Below are 10,527 nucleotides of genomic sequence, written 5' to 3' on the forward strand. Positions count from 1 at the left end.
TTGAATAAATCAAGTGATCATTTGACATATCTTCTTTAATTTGTGTGTTCTTATTTTCCACATCTTGTTCATCAAATCACAATTAGGGTTCTAATCCTAACAAGTGGTATCAGAGCGGGTTTTTGAAGATCTATTGATATTTGAAGTATCGGTTCTTGATTTAATGATTTTATGCACGAGTTATTGAAGATTATTGGTGTTTTGGGGGATTGGAATCAAGGTACTTGTTAAAGCCATGGAGATTTATGGTATATGGTGTTTACTACTGTTCATTGTGGTATTATTTCAATCCAATTCTCATTATGTTCACAATTTTGTTTTGATTTGGTCCAAAATACATCTGATACTGTTCATTGTTCATGACGTTATTTGAGCGCAAATTGATTTATCAGATCTTTTCCTATTGTTGGAACACTTCGTCTGTTCTTGACTTTTGATGGAGTCTTGATTGGATCAATATTCATTATCGAGTTTCCTGGTCAAAATAGTCGATCGATTATCGTTTTCACTTTCTTCTGTTCCTGAGTCGATTCTCATAATCAAGCCCTTTATCAAGATCAATCTTGAATTTATCTGGTTTTGTGTTTGATCTATGTCGGTATATTCATTCATCGAATATCAATTTGGCTGTTTCCTGATTATATCGCTTTGTGAAAATTAAAGATGATATGGAGTATCGTTGATTGAGGGTTGTTGTGTGTAACATCTGTTATTGTCAAGAATTGTTGAAGGGTTTCGCTATCTAGGTTAAGACACAATCGGATTGGTTGTCAATTGAACTGGATTGTATTTTGCTTTGGAGGGTCAAACCATAGAAAGTCAAAATTGGGATTGCGATCTTAATCAGATTCGTAACCGGAAGTGTAATGCGATCGAATGAAACCGAAATTGGATCTTATTGGAATAATTTGAGCACATAACTCGCTTTACTGGTCAACCTTGGAAGTTAAAATCAACATGAATGAACTTACCTGCGGACCTTATTGGAATCGTAACATATTTTTGCAATCGGATACAAGCTCGTGTTTGATCGATTAGGGACGAACGGGTTCGTTGTTGGATTTTTGACTAGTCCCAGATTCGTAACTTCCACAATCGTTAAATGCGAACCTGTGTTCGGGACCAAGTGCTCGCTGTTGGGTTGTTCAGATTTTGGAATTGATTCGGAGCGAACGATCTAGGAATCAGGATGGAGTTCTGGTCTCGCACTCTGTTCCCCTACAAACGACAAAAGCAAACCTGTTCGGATTCGTTTTACTGGAGATTCACTTTGGGTGTGCAATCGACGGATTCGGAACGAAAGGTGGGACTGGACTCGGATTCGGACTCAAGAACCTGTGACATGGATTCACAACGAACGTCGATATGGTTTCGGGGTTCTAGTCGGCTCGACTGGGATTCGCAACCTACGCTCGGAATGAAACCTTTGATCGGGGTTATTGGTTGATTGGAATTTGGAAACGGTCTTTGGCCTTCGTTTACGGACATTCTTCACCATTCCAGTGATTCTTTTAATCGTCAATATATAGGGGAAGAAGATAGTAATGTTTTATTTTTGGTCCCTGAAACTTCAACGATTTGACACTTTTGGTCCCCGTTGTTTTCACAGCTTGGCGATTATGGACCATTTCCAGAAACTGTTACAAATGAAGGGGAATATGATGCAAACTAAATGTGAAACTCCGCTCCGCAGGGTTCGGTTAAGATCAGAGTTTTACATTTTTGTTTATCAGTTATGTATATGGTGTAGTGATAGATAGCGAACAGCATGCAAGGGCATTTTCGACAAAAAAATGTTAAAATCACGATTTTTTTACTAAAAGAACAGTATGTAGTGGTATTTTGGTCAAAACTGTTAAAATTATTAGTTTTTTTTTATCAAAAAAACAATATGTATGAGCATTTTGGACAAAAACTGTTAAAATCACTATTTTTCACCAAAAAAAAGTACGTGGTGTCAATTAGGACAAAAACTTTAACACAATAAAACTACTTATGTTCCCCAGATCGAACATTTCCAAGATCACCTTCTAAAAATTACGTTTTTGGTGCCCGGATCCTTTCGTGGGCACGCACATTTAATTTTATTACAACCAATTAAGACGTGCCTATTGAAAAAGCTAAAAGCGGATCACCAATATCTGCTCAAAAAATACAAATAAGAAAATTTTATTACAACCAATTAAGACGTGACTATTGGATGGATTTTTGCAAAGTCACTGTAACTGTTGTTGCACGGAAATGAAAAGTACAACAACTCACGGGAAGTAGAATGACATTTGTTGCATTTTAATTCTAAACTTCATTAGGTAAGAAATTCAACTATTAGCCCAACCAAAACCATCAAAGTTTTGATTATTATTATTATTACTATTGTTTTTGTTAGAAAGTTGGAAGTAGGTTTGTCAAATTGGAAAAAGGATGGTAAACTCACATGCTGGTTTGGGTGTTTTTGGCTGTCGACAGAAAATAACATTTTCAATCTGGTTCTAAGACCAAGAACTTAAGGTTTTCCCCATACACGATATTTTCCACAGCCTAGACAATCACCAGGTATCACACCTATATCATCTTTCCCTTGAAAATATGTGTTGTTTTCTGCATTGGTACAGATGGCATCCTATGTAGCTTCTTGAGAAGGCAATTTGGGTAAAGAGTTAGCTGAAAACAAAAAATGAAACAACACACAGTTGTTGATTCTTCATCAGTCATTCGGTCAATAGAATCTTCAAAGAAATTAAAAGAAAACAAAAAAAAAAATTAGGGGTCAAATAAAGAGAAAACAAAAAATCAAACCTTCAACCACCTTGGTGATGGTTAGCGTTGGCCTCACGAAGTCCGTCGCACACCCATTGAGTTTATTTGGAAATTGTCCTCCAATGTGGATATACATGGAGATAGGAGAATTCCCCACATAGTTTTCTAATGCTACAAATTCTTTCTCAGCCTTGGATATACATGGAGACATAACTTAACCCTTTAAATTTTTCTACAACCCATCAACATGAGCATTTCATCCTGCAAGAAGCAAGAATCCCATAAGACACAGTTGTGCCAAGAAATTGGCAGAAACATTAATCTCTGAGGCTACATCTTTCAAATTGACTTTTCTTCGTTCAATCAACTACAGAATCAAGGGTAAAGTTGTTACACATGAAGTTTTTAAGAGCAATATGTGTCAAGAATATTTATCCTACCTTCTTCAGAAGTATAGTGAAAGCAGGACAACTATTTCTTTATTGTGAAGTTCCAAGAAAGTAATTTTCATGAAATAATCAAATATTGTGAGCCTGTATGGTATAAAATAATAGGCGAAATGTTGTTAGAACTACCTCTGCCTTAGCAGGTAAGTCTTCACCCTTATTTCTCATCTCTCCCTCCATTTTGTATGTTTTACCGGTATGCCACCAAGATATAAGAAATGGTTCATCTAGTTTCCACATTTAACAGAAAATCATTATGGATTTTTTCTTTATTGTTATTATCATTTATTATTTTCAATCTCAACATCAAATAATAGTTTATCCGAAACAAATAAACATAAATACATTAAATTACGTTGTTGTAATAGAAAAAAGAAATTGGTATTATGTTGTATTTAATTAAAATATAACCGAAAGTAGATCACCATTTTGGATTGATGTTTGGAAGTGCATTACCATTTTAGGGTTATTGTTTCATTGCTTTTTGAAATACATTTCAGAAATGAATTTGATCCCCTGAAAGGTCGAAGATTGAATTTCCTTAAAAGACACCTCCAATTTCTCTTGAAATCCTTTTATCCTTTGTTGTAGAGAAGGCTGCAAATTGGATAGAAAAACTGTAAATTAGTAATATTTGATTATTTTTCATTAAAAGGCTTAATCAAAAGCCAATAAGTCATAAATAGTGTAACCACCACCACCATATCAGTTGAGAACGTATCCAGACATAAGTTTGATATAATCACCACCACACTCAGTGTCCTGTTCAAATTTTATAGAGTACCGTAACGCTAGTGGTCTATTTTTGTTGCCAAAGAAGAGTTACTAAAATCAAAGATTAAATGTGCTTATGTTATATTAAAAGTCAAAATGCTAACCTGATTAACAACAGTTACCTTCGTATGGGTTAGGACTAAGGAGTTTTTAATGAATTTGAATATTTACACATTTTGCAACAAATGCATATTTTTTTCGTTGAGCACCATGAACATAAGGTCATTTTGGGAAACAAATGTGCAAAAGAAAATCGTTAGTGCAATGGCAAATGACAACTACTACTACCTTGAATAATCCATCGTTAGATGGATTCCAAGATCAATAATGGCATTATAAACCATAAAAGATTTATGAAAGCAATCGATAACCATATATCCAGGAAGTAATAATTTATATTGTAATTTTGTATAAATTCTATTGATTAAATGAAAGGTAAGAGAAGCCATTTAGAAATAGCCTACCTCAAATAGTTAGATTGAACCCTAAGTTTTGATCCTGGTTGAAATCCAACGAAGGAGAATACCGAAGCTCATCATGGTCCCCAAAATTCACCCACGCTGTTGCCTTTAATTAAAAAAAATCAAAGTTATGGAAGAAGTTATAAACAGATGGAGAATCATCCGACACTCCCAAATCCATCGACCCACCGACCAACAATCCCCGCTTCAAGAAGTCGGTGTTTATGGTATAATCGAAAAAGGAAGTAGAGTCGGTGGGTATTGGATTGCTGTCATTGGTAGAAGTCGACAGGATAGTGGAGATGGCGGTGTTAGTTGTGAATGAAGATGAGAGAAAAGGGAAAACGGGGAAGATGAAAGATTGGGAGAATGGGGAAGATGATAGGTTGTAAAGAGCGGCATGGTTCCAGTAGTTGTTGGGAGGCGCCGAAGTTGGAGGAGCAAGAATCAAGAGAGGAAATGGCGACAAAGGGAAAAAGAAACAGAAAGCCTGCAAAAATTGTAAACAAAATTATTTTTAAATGAATCAAAAGTTAAATTATCAAGGGTGTGCTATCTTATAGTTCTCTAACATGAAGATAGTTGTCGTCTAGGGTTCCGTTGAAGCACAAAACCCCAGTCCAAACCAACTCGGAATAAGTGCAACCTGCTATAGCCAAAATCAAAAAAACCTAACATGACATTTAATAGGACCGATCTGTTAACCGGAGAGAACCTTGTACCTTCAAACACACACATACAAAGTTACAGAAGATGGTTTCTTGATAGCGATTTGGGACTCCATTCTTGCTAGACAGATAAACTGAAGGTGTAGGGCAAGTATTATCGTACCTCATACAACCACGATCGAACCGCTGCCTCCGTTTCCACTTCCTCCAGCATCTTTAAGAATTATCGTGAAGGACCCAGTTAAGAAATCGAAGAGGGAAGAAGATTTAACAGAGCTGGGGTAGGAACAGAGAGGCGGTGCGATTGGGGTAAGAGCGGTGAACATGGTAACCCGATGAACAGTACAAAGGAGGCGGTGGAGGTCAGATTAAAGGAGCTGAGCAAAATCGACGAAGTAATCGTCGCTACATCTGCTCTTGCGAGTTCTAAAAGTAATGGGAGGAAGGAGGTGGGTAAATGGTGAATGGTAATGGAAGTCAGAGGCGGTGAAGCAGGTGTTGTATGACACGTATCGCGGACAAAATAACAGTGATGAAATAAGAACACGTATCATAAATAACAGAAAATGACATAATTTGGCCAAAACAAAATTTCAGCAACAAATCCATAAAATAACAAAATAGCATAAATAAAGGATCAAAACTGCCAAAAGCTTAGCAAGTTAACTGTAGCACAGATAAATTTAATATATAGGCCCTGATAGTTGTTGATTGAAAAAGCGTTGACTGAGAAAGATCTGTTCGGGTAAGAAATCCTGATTGAGTAAGAAATTATGTTGTTTGATTGTTAATCTGACTACATATGCTTACTGATGAAAATGACCATTTTACCCTTTCAACAATAATAAGCAAAGAGATGAATTCATCGAGAACATAATCAGCAAAATCAATAAACATATAAATTTATCAACATCATTAGCAAATGATCATATGAACAACAAACATGAACTAAACAACAACCAAATCAATTGCAAATTCTGAACATTTATCAATCTCAACAACAAAAGTCAAAAGTTCAACAGGAAAAAAAAACATTCAACAACAATAGAACCAAATCAATTACAACTTTGTTCATGATTTCCAAAAAGGGCAATATTGTCAATATCCATCACCATTGAATTCCAGACAACTCCAGGGAAGCATTGTACATAGCAATGCATTTTGTAATGAGATCATTGAATTCAATTTAACATTTGAATACCAATATTCCAATCTTCAATCCACTTTCATAAGTCCCCATGACACAACTCACGCCAACTGTTATGACTGCAACCACCAAAACACACGCACATAACAAACACCAACCATTGACCCTGCTACACACAGCTGTAATCCCAAGCATTTTCAATAAACAACCCAATAAAAAGTGAGTTTACCAAGAAACACATAAGTCCCACAATCTGAACAAGAATCTTGAAACTGTTCAATCAAATGCTCCAATCTTTCTGTGTCTCCATGAACTTTACAAACCCAAATCAAAGTTCTAAACATTACAGAATCTGGTTTGATTGGCATGAATTTTATAAACTTTTGGGCTTCTTGTAGTTGTCCAGATCGAGCAAATAACTTTTGGGCATCGATTTCAAGATTCTTCATATTCTCAAACAATTCCAAAGCTTCTTTGCATAGTCCAAGGATTGAAAGTCCTGATATCATTGTTGTCCAAACATAAACATCTTTATTATCTGCTTCATTGAAGATTCTCATTGCACTATCTATGCACCCACATTTTGAATACATGTCAATAAGAGTAGTAATAAGTTCTTTTCAATAGGTTACCTTAAAGATTAACAAAGTAGTTGTCTTTTATGCCAACACTCAAAGGTCCAGTATAAAATTCAAGTATGTATGAATCTAACAGCAAAATCAAGTGAACATCAAACATTCAAGAGCAAAAAATCGAAAATTTTAGAGAAAGAATAGCAAAAAATCGAAACTTTTAAAGATAAAATCGGAACTTTAGACATAAAATCAGAACTTAACAGCAGAACGTACCTGATTAGATGAAGAATGAGCTTCGATCGGTGGCTGGAAGATGAAGGATGGGTTGCTGGTCACGGGAGAAAGAAAACAGCTGCGCGAAGAGAAGAAGAAAGGAGGCGCTGGAAGATACATTAGGGCAATGGGTACGACTGGAATTTTTTTTCCCTTTCTCAGTCAGTCGACATCCAAGTTCTTTCCCAATCAGATGTTTATTTCCCACTCAGACGCGCAATATATGTTTATCAAACACCTTTGGCTGACCGAGTCAGCCAAAAAGGTCTGAGCCGACTCGGTCAGACCAATATCAAACGGGCCCATAGTATAATATAATTTATTATTTTAATCCCCTAACTTTCAGCAATGTGACGGTTTCAGCCCATTTTTCAAAAAACTTGCAAATTTAAGGGCTGGTGAACAATTTTGAATTTTTTAATGTACATATTTTTTTTTTCATGAGCAGAAAATTAAGGATTCCATCAAGTCTTGGCGGTTTGGAAAGTCGTTTTTCGCAATAACATCAAAATTTTTCGACTCTTTCGGATTTCAAACTTCATTGTTTATATCATTTTGCCGTGGGGGAGCACATTAATTATTTATCCATTCAAGATCATTCTCATGACCATTTGAAGGTTTTATAATCACGTTTTTTATTATAAATTGGGGGAGAATTTGATATGGCCATTCGAAATTGGATTTGTGACTTTTGATAAAGTTTGTGGTAGAATTATGAAGGTAGCTTTTACAGTAGCAATTCTTCGTCGAGCTCTTCTAAGGCCTTGATATATCTCCGAATTCTTGTATTCTCTCGATCAAGTGGCGTTACAAATCTTAAAATTTAGGTTGTTACATGATATTTTTGTGGCTTATATCATTAGCTTATTTAAAGATCATTGTAACTTGTAGGGGGAGTTCTTCAAAGATAAGAAGTGATTTGGTTTCTTAATTTTGAAATGGGTTTTTATGGCGGGTTTGGCTTTCTTGAAGATCTTTGGGATTACATTAGAAAATGAAGTTTAAAGACATTACTTAAGTGCTTGGTTTATATACCCTAGAACCTGTTTTTGAAGACTATTGAAGAATCAAGATTCGTGGATTGCTTCAAATATTCCTCGTTGCGAGATCATTTCTTATTTGCTAGATGCTTTTTTTTGGAAGTTGAAGCCTTGTCATCCATGTCACACCCCGAAACCGAAGGCGGAAACGTTCCGGGGCGGAGGTGACTTCATGTTAAGTATCACAACCAATGTACATAGTAAGCGAAGTAAACATAACCATTACATTACATAAAAGTGTTTACATTTGTTTGAAAGTAAAGTGATACAGTCTTATACGTATACATCATATATCAAAAGCTAAGACGAGTCTTCTATACACTCCATCTTCTCCAAAAGATCGTGGGTACCTGTCTAATGTGGACCTGAGAATACAAGCAGTTTGAAAATCAGCATAAAGCTGGTGAGTTCATAAGCTGATTGTTTATGTTAAAAGAACATATTTCCTTTGGTTTTCTGAAAAGTTGTTATCCAAGAAAATCCCATATTTTCTTATAAAGACAGTTTAGTTAGAATATCTGAATTTCCGTTTGGTACAACAGTAGATAATTTAATATGTAAAACTATAGACTGAAAACCCATGGGAATACCATCCAGTACAACAATAGGTAGTTTTAATACATAAAACTATAGATTCAAGGAAGATATAGAATCCGTGAATAAACTTATATTTTAATACGTATCATGAGTCGTATAACCATGCTAATGTGACCCGAGACCTCCTTGACATTCTTCAGGCGTCGGACGTTATCCAGAATTTGTCACCCCAGGCGTGCCCGCCTAACTGTAGCTAACAGTTAAGGTGTGGGATTGTCAGTCCCGAATAGATCTATTCACAAATTCCACCCTCTCCCTCCAGGAGATTCTGGTTATAGTTCCGTGGAGGATTTACTGATAACCCGAAGGGTTTAATGAAGACGAATCTCACAAGCGAGTATTAAATTATTCACGGTGTACTCGGTCGTTATCGAATATCGTAATCGTTTTGAAACATAATAGAGTATAAACAGTTGAATACAAAGAAATTATCTGGCATAATACTCTACATTAAACAGAGATAAATTGAATCAGACATAGTTTATCTATTGGCATTGCATGAAATCTGAATTCATAAAACGAGAATTGAAGATCCCAAATTATTTGCATAATAATTTGATTGGTTTGATTGTTTCCTTTACTGTAATTGAAATCCATGTAGTTATATTCGATAAAACATCCCTTATGCTCCGCATAATACATAAGGGGTAAAGATATCTAAAAGTTTGCCAGATATTTATAGAATGACATCAGTTTTAAGTTTCGAAACATTTATAATTTGCTTGTATTCCCCCCTGAAAACATTGAAAAACACGGAAAAAGGCGTAGGGGTATGAACTCACCAGTCAAGAAACGTGTCGGTTTGGATGCTAAACGTCAGTTCGAGGCTTGATTACACGCGAGGTTCCTATGTAATATGAAGAGATACATAAATTGTATCTAATTAGACCTTGATTTACTAATTAACATAAATTAACACTTCGAGGGGCGAAAACACTTCAATTCAAGTGTTATGAGTAACCCGAGTAGCATCTAAGGGTGTGTAAGGCTTAGATATGGAGTTTGCTCTTCAAGAGTAAAATCCTAAAGGAGATTAAGGCTCATAGACCATATCCGCATGAGTTTATGGCTGTAAACTCATGGGTGGTGGGTTCTTGGTTGCTAAATGGCCTTATAACACTTGTGGGGTGATGCTAGGATCAATTCTAGGGCATATGAAAGGATTGAACCACCAAAGGGACCATCTAATGGAGTTTACGGCTGTAAACTAGGAGTTTACGGCTGTAAACTAGGAGTTTACGGCCGTAAGCTCCCATATACCCTTTCCTTTTATGTTTTGGTGGTCCTAAATTAATCACATGTGATTCTAACTCATTTTACAAGTCATAGGATGAAGTTAGGGCACCATTTGACCAAGTTATAGGAGTTTACGGCCCAGGAACCTTTCCTTGGGGGGTTTACGGCCGTGAACTCCTAAAGGAGTGGTTTTTATCAAGTTTAAGGTCCCTAACACATTGGAGGATGGTTCTAGACTTTATTCCAAGGCTTAGGAGGTGCTTAAGGGGCATCTTAACACCTTGAAAGGTGTTTACGACCTATGAAAGGGTGTTTATGGTCCAAGCATGTTCTTGGGCCGTAAAATCATGTTTACCTCTTAAATGATGAGTTTTTGGTGTTCCAAGTCCGGTTTTGTAAGCCCCTAAGTCATATCTAAGCTCCAAAGGTGGTTTGGAAGGGTTTTGGGGCTCTAAAACCCCATCTATGTGTGTTTGCGGCCTAAGGCTGTTCCAAGGCCGTAAACACATGTTTATGGTCCTATTTCATAATTTAAACACGAATTTGAAGGCTA

The 10,527-nt window shown here is 36.2% G+C and overlaps 1 long non-coding RNA gene across 7 annotated transcripts; it reads right to left on the bottom strand.

The window, feature by feature from the left end:
* Nucleotides 1-877: 877 nt before the first annotated feature.
* Nucleotides 878-5,620, bottom strand: LOC145058366 (uncharacterized). Of its 7 annotated transcripts, none has more exons than XR_013686364.1 (6): nt 4,442-5,620; nt 3,660-3,800; nt 3,333-3,430; nt 2,797-3,018; nt 2,435-2,661; nt 878-1,637 (listed from the first exon to the last, which is right to left on the bottom strand). It is a non-coding gene; the product is annotated as an uncharacterized LOC145058366 (long non-coding RNA). The 7 variants fall into 7 exon arrangements; XR_013686363.1 differs by lacking the exon at nt 878-1,637 and adding an exon at nt 1,903-2,141; XR_013686365.1 differs by lacking the exon at nt 878-1,637 and having other exon boundaries at nt 2,267-2,661; nt 4,442-4,544; nt 5,270-5,620.
* Nucleotides 5,621-10,527: the final 4,907 nt, after the last annotated feature.

The sequence above is a fragment of the Lactuca serriola genome, chromosome 6 (genome assembly GCF_051521515.1).
Source record: "Lactuca serriola cultivar US96UC23 chromosome 6, Lser_US96UC23_V15, whole genome shotgun sequence".
Taxonomy (NCBI): domain Eukaryota; kingdom Viridiplantae; phylum Streptophyta; class Magnoliopsida; order Asterales; family Asteraceae; genus Lactuca; species Lactuca serriola.